Source organism: Canis aureus, chromosome 24 (genome assembly GCF_053574225.1).
Source record: "Canis aureus isolate CA01 chromosome 24, VMU_Caureus_v.1.0, whole genome shotgun sequence".
Lineage (NCBI taxonomy): Eukaryota > Metazoa > Chordata > Mammalia > Carnivora > Canidae > Canis > Canis aureus.
The window spans coordinates 38,409,330-38,425,166 of NC_135634.1; the positions used below are offsets into that span (position 1 = coordinate 38,409,330).

General features: G+C 52.9%; 1 long non-coding RNA gene across 2 annotated transcripts in view; it reads left to right on the plus strand.

Moving 5' to 3' along the window:
- Positions 1-12,690, plus strand: part of LOC144296528 (uncharacterized) — a 15,225-nt gene extending 2,535 nt beyond the window's left edge. Inside the window, exons 1-3 of one of the 2 annotated variants that reach the window (XR_013363625.1) lie at positions 2,338-2,667; positions 10,499-11,272; positions 11,418-12,690. This is a non-coding gene — a long non-coding RNA (uncharacterized LOC144296528). Of the gene's footprint in view, positions 1-2,337; positions 2,668-10,498; positions 11,273-11,417 lie in introns of those variants that run through there. The other variant, XR_013363626.1, reaches the window with a different exon arrangement.
- The last annotated feature ends 3,147 nt before the right edge of the window (positions 12,691-15,837 follow it).

Consider the following 15,837-nt stretch of genomic DNA (forward strand, 5'->3'; position numbering starts at 1 on the left):
CACCACGCTGCTCAGGCTGCTGTACCCCTAGGCCCCATTTATAGCTAGCCACCTTTTCTGCCAAGGGCAGCAAGCTTTTCCTTAAAGCAAACAGCATGCACATAGACCAGTGATTTTTTTTGTTGTTGTTAACTTGAAATAACTGCAGGAGTTTTGGGCTTGGTTTTTCTACAGTTTTGATAGTTCCAGCAAGCAGCTGGGTCTGGTGAGCAAACACACATGTGACTGATCCATGAAAACTAAATATATTCCCAAGTGAAGACTCCCTTCGGGTCCAATATTGCCAGGATTCAGAAGAGAGGTTGTCTCCTGCCAGCCAGCCACAGTCAGGAGGAGGGAGAGCATGCTCTTAGATCACGGATCTGGCTGCTAGGAGGTGCCAGGGGGTGCCTGCGAGTGACCCACGGGCTTTTGGGGTGTTTGCTTCTCAGCTCCTGTTGCACCGATGTGACTCAGTGGGCCTCTGTCCCACAGCAGCACACCTCCCCTTTCTCATGTTGTTGACAAATGGACTCAGAGGCTCAGGGAAGGCTGCCTGGTATCTGCCCCTGATGCACTTTCTAAGGGCTTGCACACACGAAAAATCCACCGGAGAATCTGTCCTTGGCTTATGGAGGCTTTGCACACTTGTTCTCCAAAAAAAGGAAAAAAAAAAAGGAAAAAAAAAGAAAGGAAAACTCTCTCCTCTCCTGTAGGAGGGGAATTCACTGAATATTGCCCTAAGGAAGCAGCAGCAGGGCCGACTCCAGAATATGCTCCCCACCCTCCTACCGGCACTGCCCCCACCCGGCTCTGTCCCCCAAGCAGAAGGCGGGGCGCATCTGTTCCCAGGGGGCACACAGGAGGAGGGGAAGGGCGGTGAGTCCTTAGGGGGAGGGGAAGAGCATATGAAGAGTGTGGGGTCCAGGAGTCCTGAGGGGCTGCGTCTCATCAGCGGACCCCACACAGAGAATGGAGTCACGTCAGGTCTGTGAGCACGACCTTCCAGGCAGAGGAAAGAGCCAGAGCTAGGATCCGTGGAGGGAGAGGGTTTGTCTCCTTTGCAGTTCAGAGAGAAGCCCAGAAGGCTGGTGCCACGTGACCAAGGGGGAGCTGGGGGGGCGGTTGGAGGCGCAGAGGGCTGGCAGTGCGGGCCTGGCTGGCTGCAGCGCGAGTTCAGGGCACACATCCCACGCCACTGCAGCTTTGTCCCCAGACCCAGCACCTCCCCACCCTCCACCTCCTACCCGCTGAGTGCTTTAGGCCGCAGATGGCGGCACAGCGGACACCGCCAGACGCCTGTCCGGCTTAGGTCACTCTTGCAGTGGCTCCAGCGCACAGAAGCCCTGGAGGGGCCAGGCCATACATGCTCTCATTTAAATGAATCTGAGGCTTTGGGAGCATTTGGTTTTTAAATTTGTACTATGGAAATTTACAAACACATGCAAACGTAGAGAAAGATGTGCCCACCAGCCAGTTTTGACAGGTACACAGCTTGGTGAATCTGTCTGTCCTCACCCCGTGTCCCTCTCTCCCAGGGGGATCAGGGCAATTCCCGACAGAGCATCTTTTCATCCACCCTGAGGATCTCTAAAGGATGGGGATGCTTTACAAGTATGATTGTAGCACTGCCCTCAAGCAAGAGTTAACAGTAATTGCTTAGCTAAATAAAGCTCCCAGCTGTGGTCCTCGTGATGTTGCTGAGTCCTGTTTAGCCAGTAGGTGCGCCAGAAGCGACGGTTCTCCCGTGGGGGCTAAGCCTTAGTCATGGACAGCAGCCTCTCCTTTGCCCCTTGTCAGGCCTGACACCCCTGTGACGGGGCAGAGTGAGGGAGAGACCATTTGGGAAAGAAGAAAGGAACAGCCCCAGTCCTCAGACACCCCCCCCTCCCCCCCCCGCCCTGGGGAGGCTTCCAGCCACATTGGGAGGGTCCCTCAGCCGGTTGGAGGGGCCACCTGGGCAGGTCAGCCCCTGCAGACACCACCGCCTCAAAACCAGCCATCCCGTGCTAGCCTGGCCCAGAAACGTAAGCAAAGAAAGCTTGTTGTTTTAGCCCAGTAAGTCTAGGTATCATTGTTGCACACCAACAGAGGAGCAAAAAAAAAAAAAAAAAAAAAAAATCAGTGTTCTGGATTCCCCAAAGAGCCCAAATGACACTTTTTCTTTGTTTGGATGGGAGGGTGTGATGGGTTGATGTGTCTGGTGAGTCTCCTAGTCTGCAAGTCACACATGCGTCCCCCTGCTCCCTCCTGAAGGTCAGCCTTTTACCTTCCCACTGGCAGCGCTCCTGGGGGTCATCTCAGGGGCTGACCACCTCCTGTGTAGACCTGGAAATCTGACCCTATGCCCGACTTCTGGGCAAATGAGGAGGATGGCTGGAGGCTCCTTTCTCTCCATGTGAGGACTCAGGAGACTCCCCCCTCCCCCAGCCGGGCCCACTGGTCCTCCCAGCAGGGAGGGAGGGCCATGGTGACCTCCACCCCAGGCAGGGCTGTTCCCAGGCCCAGGGAAACCTGAAGCCTTGTGTCCAAGTTCTTCCTTGAAACCTTAACTCCCACGGAGGCGCCGGTGTCAGCGGGGGTCCTTTGGGAGGAGAAGAGGTCCTGAGGTCAGCCCGGCATGAAGCCAGTGTCCTTGCACACAGGCTGGAGAGCTGGCTAGAAGGTGGCCTCGCTCTGTGAACGCGGGTACTCACCCCTGCCTGAGGGTACTGGCGGGGGGCGATCGTTGGTGGGGGGGCTTGGTGAGCAGGTAAGGGTCTGCGAGAGGGTGGGGGAGGGAAGGGGAGGAAAGTGGGGGGGAGGGGAGAGGGAAGTTCGTTGGTGGTGGGGAAAGTCCCTGAGAGAGCCCGCAGGAGGGTCAGTGCTCAGGGGAGGGTTGGCTGGCGGGGGGGGGGGGGGGGGGGGGGGGGTTGGAGTTCGCTGTGGGGGAGGGTCTGCAGGAGGGCTCGCTGCAGGCGGCTGGAGGAGGGGTCAGGGTCGGTGCATGGAGGAGGGGGAGAGAGTTCGCTGGGAGGGGGAGGCAGGGTCCCTGCGCGGGGGAGGGTTCGCTGGGGGGTAGGGTCCGCAGCAGGGCTCGCTGTGGGGGGGGGGTTCTGCTGGGCGGCTGGAGGAGGGGGCAGGGTCCGTGCACCTGGGCAGGGGTAGGATCCGTGCAGGGGGCTCGGGTTCGCTGGGGGATGGGACAGGGTTGGTGGGACGGTCGGTGCATGGGGAAGGGCCCACACAAGGGCTCGCTGCAGGGGAGGGTCCGCGGGGGGGGGGGGGGCTTCGTGCGTGGAGGGGGGGACGGGAGGAGGGGAGGAAGCATCTGCTTGCGGGAGGGTCTGTAGCCTCCTGGCCGGGATTGGACGGAGCAGGTGTAGACTGACCCAAGACCGCTGGCTCGGGCGTCTCTGACACGGGCAGGAGGGGACAGGAGGGGACAGGAGGGTCAGGGCCCTGGGCCCGTGAAGCCCCCCCCCCCCCTCTGCCCCCAGCAGTGGGTTCGGCTCCCGGAATTTCCCGGGGGTGGGGGTGGGGGTGGGGGTGGGCGCACCGCGGCTCCCGGGCACCAAGCGGCCGGCGGAAGGCAGTCCCGGCCCCTGCGCGCACCTGTGCACGCGTCCTGGGGCCTCGGATCTCCCGGTGGGGGTGGTCACCAGGCTGGTGTCTCCTCCTGGGAGATTAACAGCGACAGCCCCTGCCACCATCTCCCCGAGCAACCCCCCCACCCCACCCTATTAAAATATTTTATTTATTTATTCATGAAAGAGAGAGAGAGAGAGAGAGAGGCAGAGACACAGGCAGAGGGAGAAGCAGGCTCCATGCAGGGAGCCCGACGTGGGACTCGATCCCAGGACCCCAGGATCACGCCATGGGCAGAAGGCAGGTGCTCAACCCCTGAGCCACCCGGGAATCCCAAGTCTTCCCTTAAGGGACGCTGACCTCCCTAGGGAACCGTGCGCCCAGGTCCATCACCGGAAAGGCCGAGCGCGCGTCCTGTCCACCTGCCCCCCCCCCCCCCCCCCCCCCCCGGAGCGCGCTCCTCTGCGGGCTTCACGCTAGGGCACACGGTCATCACCCACTGGATTCTGATTCAGTGTGACTCTCTGGTACCCAGAGTTCTCTAGAAGTCTGAGCTCCAACGTTTCAGGGCTGCAGTGGGAGCTCTGCCCTCCTGCAGAGTAGAGTGGGCCGCAGGGATCAGCACACCCCACCAAGTGAGAAAATTTGGAATGACATGTGCCCTGGATCAGGCTTCTGTTGTTGCTGTAAAGAAATAACTGAACCGGAGAGCCTGGGAGGCTCAGGGCAAGACCTCAGAGTCCTGGGGTCAGCCTCAGCTGCTCAGCGGGGAGTCTGCTTCTCCCTCTCCCTCTGCTGCTCCCCCTGCTTGTGCTCTTTCTCTCTCTTTGGCTCACTCTCTTTCTCAAGTAAATAAATAAAATCTTAAAAAAAAACAACAACCCCAAAACCTAACAAATATTACTGGCTTAAAACAACGTGATTTTATTATACTGCCAGAAATCAGAAACCTAAAGTGAGGGCCAATTCCATCAGAGGCTCCAGGGCAGAGTCTGTTTCCTGACAGTTGTTGGGCTTCTGGGTCGACTGATTCCTTGGCTGGTGGTCACTCCCTCTTCACAGCTAGCTGCGCAGTATTATCTCTTTTCTCTGGACTCTGCCCCCACGCATCTCCTTTCTTACACTCAGACCCTCCTGCCTCCCCTGACAATGACCCTGTGGGTGCGCTGGGCCTGGGAGATGCTGTGGCCTCAGCCCCCAGGCACCCCGAGAAAGAGCCTGGGGCTAGAGGGCCGAGGCCTGGGACTCCAGCCAAGATGGGAAGGCTTGCAGAAGGAGCACAGGGGTCAGAGCAGAACTTCCCCAGCTCCACCCCTGCATCTGTGCCAGTGCTGAGGCCTGAACATGAATCTTATTTGAACATGCCCATCTCGAGGAGAAAGAGAAGTCACTGTTTCAGTCCAGCTAGTTACAGCTGAGGAGACTATTACGGGCTTCCACGTGGGATCACGCTCTGGGGTAGAGGCAGAACTCAGAGGGCTTGGTGTGGGCCTGGCAGGCATGTGGTCCCGATGGAGCCAGGGGCACAGGCAGGACGGTCCCGCAGGGGTGCTGCCTCTGAGCCCCTTCTCCTGGGACCGGTGCTTAGGAGAGTGCTCTGGGGAACCACATCACGAGGCAGCAGGGATTCAGGACTAGGGCACCTGGTTCTTTGGGTCCTGGGGAAAGGCTGACCTGCCCAGCTGGTCCTGCTGAATCTGAGCCACCCACACCCTCAGCTGACTGGAATTTGCCCCTGAGGTCATTTCTGTTTAATTCTGTTTTTTTTTTTTTCAACCACATTGTCTTACACATTTATTTTTTATTTCTTAAAGATTATATTTATTTATTCATGAGAGACACACAGAGAGAGGCAGAGACACAGGCAGAGGGAGAAGCAGGCTCCATGTAGGGAGCCCCATGTGGGACTCGAACCTGGGACTCCAGGATCACGCCCTGGGCTGAAGGCAGGCGCCCAACCACTGAGCCACCCAGGCATCCCTGTCGTATACATCTAACAAGTATTAAGAAATCTGTTGTTTTATTATGTAAAGAAGCCAGATTAGCTTTTTTCTCTTTTTCTTTTTTCTTTTTTTTAAAGATTTTATTTATTCATGAAAGACACAGAGAGAGAGAGGCAGAGACATAGGCAGAGAGAGAAGCAGGCTCCACGCAGGGAGACCGATGCGGGACTCGACCCCAGGACTCCAGGATCACGTCCTGGGCCAAAGGCAGGTGCTCAACTGCTGAGCCACCCAGGTGTCCCCAGATTAGCTTTTTTCACTTGGAGATAGACATTCAAGTTTCCTCATGTCTTTCAAGGCCTGATAGCTCATTTCTTTTTAGCTGAATAAATTCTGTTTTCTGTATGAATCCATTGACTTATCTATTCACCTACTGGAGGATATCTTGGCTACTTCCGAATTTTGACAGTTATGAAGAAAGCTGTTGTAAACATCCACTGAAGGTTTTGTGTAGATATATTCTCAAATCCTTTGGGTAAACAGGAGAGAGCATGATTGCTGGATTGTAAGTTAAGAGTATGTTTAGTTTTTGAGAAACCACTGAACCGTCTTCCAAAGCGGCCACCCCAGTCCACCTCCCACCAGCGGTGAGTGGGAGCTCCCGCTGCTGCACGTCCTCGCCAGTACTTGATGGTCAGTGCTGGGAATTTTGGCCGTTCCCATTGGGCGTTGGGATGTGCATTTCTCTGATAACTGTGATGTGGAGCATCTTCTCATATATACTTACTTGTCATCTTTATGAATTTTAATTATTTTCCAACATTCCTAGGGGGGAAAAAAGGGATGATTTTTTTTTTTTAAAGGGATGATTTTTGATTGAAGTTTTCTGGCAAATTGAAGAGGTAGCACATATTTGTTCACAGGGCAGATGGTGTGCCTCTTGAACATTGATACACAAGCCTTCACAAACATCCAGAGAAGGAGTTTCCATAAGGAGACATAACATGGAACATTTTAAGCTCTAAGTATTTTGACTTTAGCTAATGATGAGGTGCTCCTTTAGGTTAGAGAGGTAGAGCATCTTGATTGTAACCACAGGCAAAGGAAGCTTTCTGCAAAGACTATCCATTATAATAAAGAACGGAAGTTTTTTTTTTTTTTTTTTAAGAACGGAAGTTTTGAGTAAAATGTTCCCTTCCTTTAACAAAACATTCTATCGATAAATAGAAATGTGTGGGTGGTTTCCCCCTTCTTTCTCTCCTCTGTGCTTTATTTATTTATTTTTATTTTATTTTTATTTTTTATTTTTATTTATTTATGATAGTCACAGAGAGAGAGAGAGAGAGAGGCAGAGACACAGGCAGAGGGAGAAGCAGGCTCCATGCACCGGGAGCCCGATGTGGGATTCGATCCCGGGTCTCCAGGATCGCGCCCTGGGCCAAAGGCAGGCGCCAAACCGCTGTGCCACCCAGGGATCCCTATTTTATTTAAAAAAAAAAAAATTATTATTATTTACATTTTGGGTGTGTTTATGTGTAAGCAAGGACACTACTCCTTCAAATTTGTTCAAACTGGTTCAACGCTCTGTTTTAATTCAAGTCAAATGCTGTTTTGGAAAGATTTTTGGTGTCATGTGTAATCTACGGTCTAATGATCCAGGCTGATTGAATGTTGAGTAAGAATTTATTTCTTTTCAGGACGGCTGGGTGGCTCAGTGATTGAGCATCTGCCTTCAGCTCAGGGCATGATCCCAGCCCAGGGATCAAGTCCTGCATCGGGCTCCCTGCAAGGAGCCTGCTTTTCCCTCTGCCTATGTCTCTTCTCTCTGTGTCTCTCATGAATAAATGATTAAGATTCATGAGAGACACAGAGAGAGACAGAGAGAGGCAGAGACACAGGCAGAGGGAGAAGCAGGCTCCATGCAGGGAGCCTATAAGGCCTTGATCCTGGGACTCCAGAATCACGCCCTGGGCTGAAGGCAGCGTTAAACTGCTGAGCCACTCAGGCTGCCCAAAATCTTTATTTATTTATTTATTTTTTCCCAAAATCTTTAAATTAAAAAAAATATATTTCTTTTTATATCATGTTCACTTTTTTTTCATGTTCACTTTTTGAAAGTAGAAATTTTTTAGAGAAAGAAGGTAAATGCCACATATTTCAATTTATTTATTCATTTATTTTTAAAAGATTTTACATTTTTTTTTTTTTTTTTTTTTTATGATAGTCACAGAGAGAGAGAGAGAGGCAGAGACACAGGCAGAGGGAGAAGCAGGCTCCATGCACCGGGAGCCCGACGTGGGACTCGATCCCGGGTCTCCAGGATCACGCCCTGGGCCAAAGGCAGGCGCCAAACCGCTGCGCCACCCAGGGATCCCTATTTTTAAAAGATTTTATTTATTCATGAGAGACAGAGAGAGAGAGAGAGAGGCAGAGACACAGGTAGAGGGAGAAGCAGGCTCCATGCAGGGAGCCCGATGTGGGACTGATCTGGGGACTCCAGGATCGCGCCTTGGGCCAAAGGCAGGCGCTAAACCGCCGAGTCACCCAGGGAATCCCCCAGAAAGCAATTTTAAAAATGATTTTTCATAAAAAAAATAAAATAAAAAATAAAATGATTTTTCTCTGAACTATTTTTTACACTTGGCTTCCAAGATACCACAGCTCTCTGGTTTTCCATCTGTGTCCTGAGCCCCTTGGCTGACGCTTCCTCTACTCCAGCCCGTAAATGCTGGAGAACTGCAACACACAATCTTCCTCTATACCTCACTACTCAGGTGATTGCATCCATCCCAAGATTTTAAATAGAACATTATGCTGACAGATTCACAAATGTGTTGGTGCTCCACTGTTGTCTGGGGCCTCCTGCTGGACATCTCTCACCTTTTTTTTTTTTTTTAAGTTTTTATTTATTTATTCATGAGAAACACACACAGTGAGAGGCAGAGACATAGGCAGAGGGAGAAGCAGGCTCCATGCGGAAAGTCCGATGTGGGACTCGATCCCAGGACCCAGGGATCATGCCCTGGGCTGAAGCAGATGCTCAACCGCTGAGCCACCCAGGCATCCCCTCCTGCTGGACATCCTGCCCTGCTCCCTTCAGCACTGCAGACATCGATCGCACCTGCGCAGACCCTAGCCTTAGGAACTTTCTGCAAATCTGACTTTTCTATGTGGCACATTGAATCCAGCCACCAATCTTGTTGACTCTGTCTTCCCCCAAATCCCAAATCTGACCAGTTTTCAGTTCCTCTGAACTGAAAACTGAACTCTCTGTCTCTCTCTCTCTCTGTGTCTCTCATGAATAAATAGATAGTAAAATAAAATAAAAAAATTTTTTTGTGGGGTTTTGCCAATGGGAAGCTGACAGATGCTTTGTCGAGCAGTTTCATGAGGGCCCTGGGGTTGGAAGCAGCTAGGGTAAGTTCCAGAGAGAACATACAGTTCGGTAGAGGTCACAGAAAGCGAGTGGAGTTTGGAGGGAGGTGTGTGATCGTCAGAGAGGAATGCTGGGCTTTTGTCTGATTTCTGTTCTGGTTTTAGGCAGAGATCAGTGGGTCTGCATATTTATGGGCCGATCAAAGAGAAAGAAAAAAAAAAAACAAAGCCATGGGGTTATGGAGTCTTTCTTGGTGTATGTAGAGATTCTCTGCCAGCTAGGGGTTTATCTTTTTATTTTTTAAAGATTTTATTTATTTATTCATGAGAGACACAGAGAGAGAGGCAGAGACACAGGCAGAGGGAGAAGCAGGCCCCAGGCAGGGAGCCTGACATGGGACTCTATCCCGGGTCTCCAGGATCATGCCCTGGGCTGAAGGCAGCGCTAAACCACTGAGCCACAGGGGCTGCCCAGCTAGGGGTTTAGTAATGGGCGGGAATCCTCTTATTTCTACCTTGTGCCACGGTTCTTGGGGCCCCTGGTTTGCCCCTCTTTGAACTGCTGGGGAACCACCTACTATGGTTGTTATCAAATACTATCACCCCGTTCCGTTCCACTGTCTCAGATGGCTTCGGGCTTCTGCAGGTGCACACACCTAGTGACGGGGGCCAGGCCTTAGGTACTCCTACCCCCTCGTGCCCCATGCGCCCCGCACCTTGCTAGCACAGAGCTGTGTCCAGGACTGTTCTGTGAGCCTAAGCTGATGAGCCTGTGGAGGAAAATGTTGATCCGTCTTGCACCCAGATCAACTCCATCCTGAAGTCCCTGCTCCAGGGGAGAGCCGAGCCGGGTCCAGGGCAGCCTTCCCAGCGCACTCGGTGTCGCCCCTGCCGAGAGATGTGGTGCGGTGGCTGGTTTCAGCCAGATGCTTCCCTGGCTGCACAGATTGCATGAAAAGCACAGCTGTGACACTTCATGCCAAAAGGGTGGCTTGGAAAGCAAACTCTGGAGAGAAATTCAGGTTCAACTTCAGAGGAGCTTGTGGTCTGAGCAGATGTGTTTTCTCCCAGTGGACGGTCTGCAGAGGACCACAGGCCCAGACAGCGTCGTGTGTGAGGCTGCAGCAGGCCCTCCTCAGGGCCCACTCGCCACCCAGGCCACCATCCCAGCCCTGCCCTGCGTGGGGGAGAGGGGACATGGGAGAGGGGACACGGGAGGCGGGGTCACAGTGGGGGTACACAGAAGGGGGGACACTGGAAGCTCATAATGATCCAGTCTGGCCCCTGGGTGGGGGACATGAGAGGGGAGCCCAGAAGGGGGGCACACAAGAGGGGTACATGCTGGGGGAAGCGGGAGGGGTACATAGGAGGGGGTACCCGGGAGGGTACATAGCTCCTGTGTCCGTGCTTCCGAGGGTGAAGTAGGATGCCCTAAGGTTAGAGTCTGACAGGTGAAGAGCGCGGACAGAGGAGCAGGTCCCACAGAAGGGGCTGCAGGGCCCCTGATTCAGGGCGGATCTCAGGGCATCAAGAAGGAGCAGACACCTGAGGAGGTGGCACATGGGGACTCTATGTGATGCAGTGAAAGCAGAATGAACACCTGAGCTCTGAAGGTGGCATGACCTTTCCTACAGGTGCGCCAACTACGGCTCCGTCTTCTGCAAGTTGTCTGAGCACATCCTGGCTCCGACCTGCTGTGGGGCCCCCTGTCCTCTGTGGACGTGCCTGTGAGGCCCACGGCCCCAGCCGGAAGTGTGGGTGAGGGTGTATTGGTGAATCCACGGAAACGACGGAGGGATTCCAGCATCCACCCCTGGGGCTTCTCTCTTCCTCTCTGCTTCTTGATCTGGGGCGCCACCAGTGCACACACTCACAGACACACATGCACACGCCCACACACCTGCCCAGTGCATGCGTTCACACACACATGTGCACATGCACTCTCACAGGATGCAAGTGCACCCAGAAGCTCCTAGGGCATCTCCCCAGACACCACTGCTGCATCCAGGGCACACACACGTATGCATATGCACACATGCACGTGCACACACACGCACAGGACACAGGTGCACCTGGAAGCTCCTAGGGTGTCCCCACAGGTGCCAAGCTGTCCGTCCCTCCTGGGGTGATGGGTCAGCCCGCACTCAGCATCAGCCTGAACCTGACGACCCCAGGTTGTAAACCTTACCGATAATGCGCATCAACAGGTGGGCACCGGAGATCATCTTGTTATGTCAGCACGTGCTGATGGACGTCCACACTCATCTTTGAGAGGCTGAGACTTTTGGACACAGTTGTGGACTGAGTTCATAGGCTGAGACCTAACCCGCCAACAGAAGGCAACTACGTTTGGAAGGAGGACCGTGACAGGGGTGCTCAGGGGTTGGGCTTTCTGGTAAGAAGAGGAGGTAAGGATCCAGGAGAGGCCCCAGGGTGGGGTGGGGGGCTCTGCCCACATCTCCAGCTTCCTGGGTCCTGGTTAAGCCGCTCTGTCTCTGCTGTGGAGTCGGTTCGGCCTTTACAGAAAGTCCTTGACTCCTCTTCTGTCCTCAGGTGCTTCCTCCGCCACCCTGGACTCCTCTCCACCCTCAGAGAAGACCTGCAGCAAGGCAGGGCCAAGTCCTCTTGTCGAAGGTGGAAAGGCAGCGTGCGTGCTCCGTTGGAAGGCCCTGCACCCAGTGCACTGCGCCCTGTGACCCGTGGGGGCTTGCAGAGCTTTGCTTCCTTTGGAAGTTCAACGTGGAGTTCTTGGAGCCTAAAGATAAGGCCATCTGTCACTTAGCAAGCACGTTGGTCACCTTCCTTTGTACACAGTCGTCATGACTCCAAAGGGTGCTTGAAAGGGAGACATTGTCACAGTCTTGAGAAACTGTGGGTAACCAGAGCGTTCATTCCACGCTGCCCATGTTTCACCTGGACCTGTGACCTCGGAGGGGTTCGTCCTCAAACTGAGAAATGGGTATCTCATCATCCTGGCATCATCCTTTCCATTTCACAGGTGTGGAAACTGCCTCGAGGAGGCCGAGGCAAAGTCACACAGGAAATAGAGACAAACCCACACATCGCTGTGCCAGGCACCAGGCCAATTCTCACTCTTGGCCTAGCAGAGAGAGCACATGTCACACATGTTCCAGCCAGGACGAGCAAGCAGCTGGTCTGGTCTTCACAGACAAGACACACAGATGGGAGTAGGAGGGCCTTCCCAGAGAAGATAGATGTATGCTGTCACCAGGTGCTGGCAAAAGGCTCCATCAGAGGCCTGTGTGGAAGAGGCTGGGAGTGTGCTGAGGCTTTGGAGCCTGGTTCTGTAGGAACAACAGGGAGTCAAACAAGGCCCTGAGTGGTAGACATGCATGAAGAGAGGAACCCAGAGCGGATGGGTGGTCAGGACAGCAGTGGTGTCTGTCAGGAGGTCCCAAGATGTGGTGGGAGCCCAGTTGGAGGAAGAAGAACTAGAACAATCCATGCTCTGAGCCACAGGAAACATGCAATGGCATGAGGTTCATTTTTATTTTTTATTTTATATTATTTTTTTTAAAGATTTTATTCATTTATTCACAATAGGCATAGAGAGAAAGAGAGAGGCAGAGACACAGGCAGAGGGAGAAGCAGGCTCCATGCAGGGAGCCCGATGCGGGACTCGATCCTGGGACTTCAGGATCATGCCCTGGGCCAAAGGCAGGCGCTAAACCACTGAGCCACCCAGGGATCCCCGAGGTTCATTTTTAAAAGGTTTCTTAGCGGGCAGCCCATGTGGCTCAGTGGTTTAGTGCAGCCTTCAGCCTGGGGCCTGATCCTGGAGACCTGGGATCGAGATCGAGTCCCACATCAGGCTCCCTGCATGGAGCCTGACTTCTCCCTCTGCCTGTGTCTCTGCCTCTCTCTCTCTCTATCTCTCTTTCTCTCTCTCTCTATCTCTGTGTGTGTGTCTCTCATGAAGAAATAAATAAAATCTTAAAAAAAAAGGTTTCTTAGCAATTATGCAGGTGTCAGGTAATTGAAGGGTCTTAGGTGAAAAGACAAAATAGTTCTAATGTCATCATTGCCACTGTGGATTTTTTAAAGATTATTTATTCACGAGAGATACAGAGAGAGAGGCAGAGACACAGGCAGAGGGAGAAGCAGGCTCCATGCAGGCAGCCTGATGTGGGACTCGATCCTGGGACTCCAGGATCATGCCCTGAGCCAAAGCCAGATGCTCAACCATTGAGCCACCCAGGGGTCCCAACCACTGTGGATTTTTTAAAGGAAGCTTTGTTCCCCTCGCCCCGCTTCTGCATTTAAAAGTCTCTTCTGTGCTGATGAGAGTTGTGATGTTTGTGGGAGGAGGATACATTGCCTGAATAGGGATGGCGATTTTAGGGCCAACTGGGCACAGAAAGCGCCGGGGTTACGTTCTGCGGAGAGAAGCTTGTGTACAATGCAAACATCGGCATGTCAGGTGGTATATGCAGAATGAACGCCAGAGTAGTACAATCATCCATTACAAACCCTCATTCTTTTTTTAAAAATTTTTAAAATTTATTTATGATAGTCACAGAGAGAGAGAGAGAGAGAGAGACAGACAGAGAGAGAGAGGCAGAGACACAGGCAGAGGGAGAAGCAGGCTCCATGCACCGGGAGCCCGATGTGGGATTCGATCCAGGGTCTCCAGGATCGCACCCTGGGCCAAAGGCAGGCGTCAAACTGCTGCGCCACCCAGGGATCCCACAAACCCTCATTCTTAAAGCTTAAAGAAATAGAACAGCATGCACAGCCCTGAGTGTCTTTCTTTGGTGCAGGGTGCTCGAGCGAGAGATCCAGACTGTGTAGGGAGGGAGGTGTTCTAGGGCGTGAGGGGTGCACGTGTTCTCAGCCACACAAGCGTGTTCTCTGTATAACACAATGCACGGGGGACATCTTAGACCTTGTGATCCCAGAATGAGCATTCTAAGAGATGGGCCTCTCACATGGGTAAAAGGTGCCAACTCTGCAGCTTCTAGACCAATCCTCGCCTTTCTGAGAGCCTCCGCTGAGGGCGGCCCATCCTTGGGTGGGGTCGCTGGCGAGCTCTGTGTGTCCTGGGCATGAGCTGAGGGAGGTGAGGGCTGCTCTCCTTCCGTGGGACCCCCGGGCTAGCCCAGAATCCCACTATACGGGTGAGGACACTGAGGCCCTAGGACATAAACTATGATCGCAGCCCTCAGCTTGGGGAGAATCTGCGACAGTGGTCTCCTTGTGGAATCTACTCCTCCTTGGGGAAGACTTTCCCTGCCAGCTGAACCCCAGTGGCCAACGGGGTCGGCTTTGGTCCCTTTACCCAAATGCGGTCAGCAGTGGGGTGCTGGGCCAGAGTCTGGGTGCACCTACTGGAAATGAAACTCCAGTTGCCAGGGAAGGCAGTGACAGTGACTTACCGGTGCTTTCTGAGGTGTCTCCATATGTAGGACAAGTGGGTGCAGGGTCCCTCACTTTCTGCAGGGGAGGCAGAGACCCACCTCAGATCACTCCTCCACTCCCACCCCGCCAAACACATCCTGTGTTACAAGAGTGTTCTTCAAACTCATTCACCAAGATTACTGTCCAGCATCGGTGAGGGCCTATGCTTAGAGGATTGTTCTGGGTGCAGGATGTCATGTGCTTGGGACACATGCGTGGCTGACTCTCCATGTTCTCAGATTCTACTTCCCTCTGCTTACAGGATGAACACCTGGTCCCTGAGCTCCTTTTTCCACTTCAGGCCAATCTGCTAGGAGTTATCAAGGGAAATCCCCTCTTTTTCTGATGTACTACTCACAAAGCATCATGAGAGCCCCAAGCTTCGAGGGGTCATTGTTGCTGCCATGTGAAGAAAGCCAGCTTAGAAACACGGCCTACATAGAGACAGCAAAGAAGGGGATAGACAAATTTCCAGATGATACTGAGCACCTGGATTAAGCCATGCCTGATGTTCACATCTGGACTTTGGGATTACATAGCCTAAGCCATTTATTAAAGATTTTATTTATTCATGAGAGACACACACAGAGAGAGACAGAGACACAGGTAGAGGGAGGAAGCAGGCTCCCGCTAGGGAAGCCCAATGCAGGCCTCGATCCCAGGACCCCGGGATCATGCTCTGAGCTGAAGGCAGACGCTCAACCACTGAGCCACCCAGGCATCCCACCCAAGCCATTTAGAATTTGGCTTCAGCCCATCGCAAGATAAAATATCCTGACCGTTGCCTGATGGATCTCCCTGTCAGCACAGAGTCAATTCAATAGTCGTGTGGTAATAGCAGACGATATGCAGGGAGGAGAGAGTGTAGTCCTTGGATCAGGGGTGGGAATGGCAGAGGAGCTGGCCGTGGTTGTGCCCCCTGGGCTCAGGGACCTCTGGGCCTGAGGGTTCCGTTCCTCCTTTGGTTTTGCCCACACACTGACCCTGTTCCAGCTGTGAACATGCACAAGGTGTGGTTTCTAGAATGGCAGCTGGTTTGTCTCCTGCTCCTCGTAGCTGGCTGAAATTCAATCCACTGAAGTCACTAGAACTCGAACCCAACTGGTACTGTTCTGTGAAGCTGGGACGCCATCCGCAACTCACACTCATGTACGTGCGTAGGTGTGTATATGTGCGTGTACATTACTGTGTGTGTAATCATATGTATTCAAGTTTCTGTGTCTCTGTGTCTCCATCTATCTCCATGTCTCTCTATCTCTGTCTATATCTCTCTACCTCTGTCTCTGTCTCTATGAAAGGCAATGTCTTTTTTCCCCTTTTTTTTGAAAAGATTTTATTTCTTTATTTGAGAGAGAGAGAGAGGGAGAAAACATGAGCAGGGGCGAGGGGCAGAGGGAAAAGCAGACTCCCTGTGGAGTAGGGAGCCCCATGCAGGACTCTATCCCAGGACCCCAGGATCATGACCTGGGGGCTGAAGGTCTTTTTTTTTTTTTTTTTTTTTTTTTTTTAAGATTTTGTTTATTATTCATGAGAGACAGAGAGAAAGAGAGAGAGA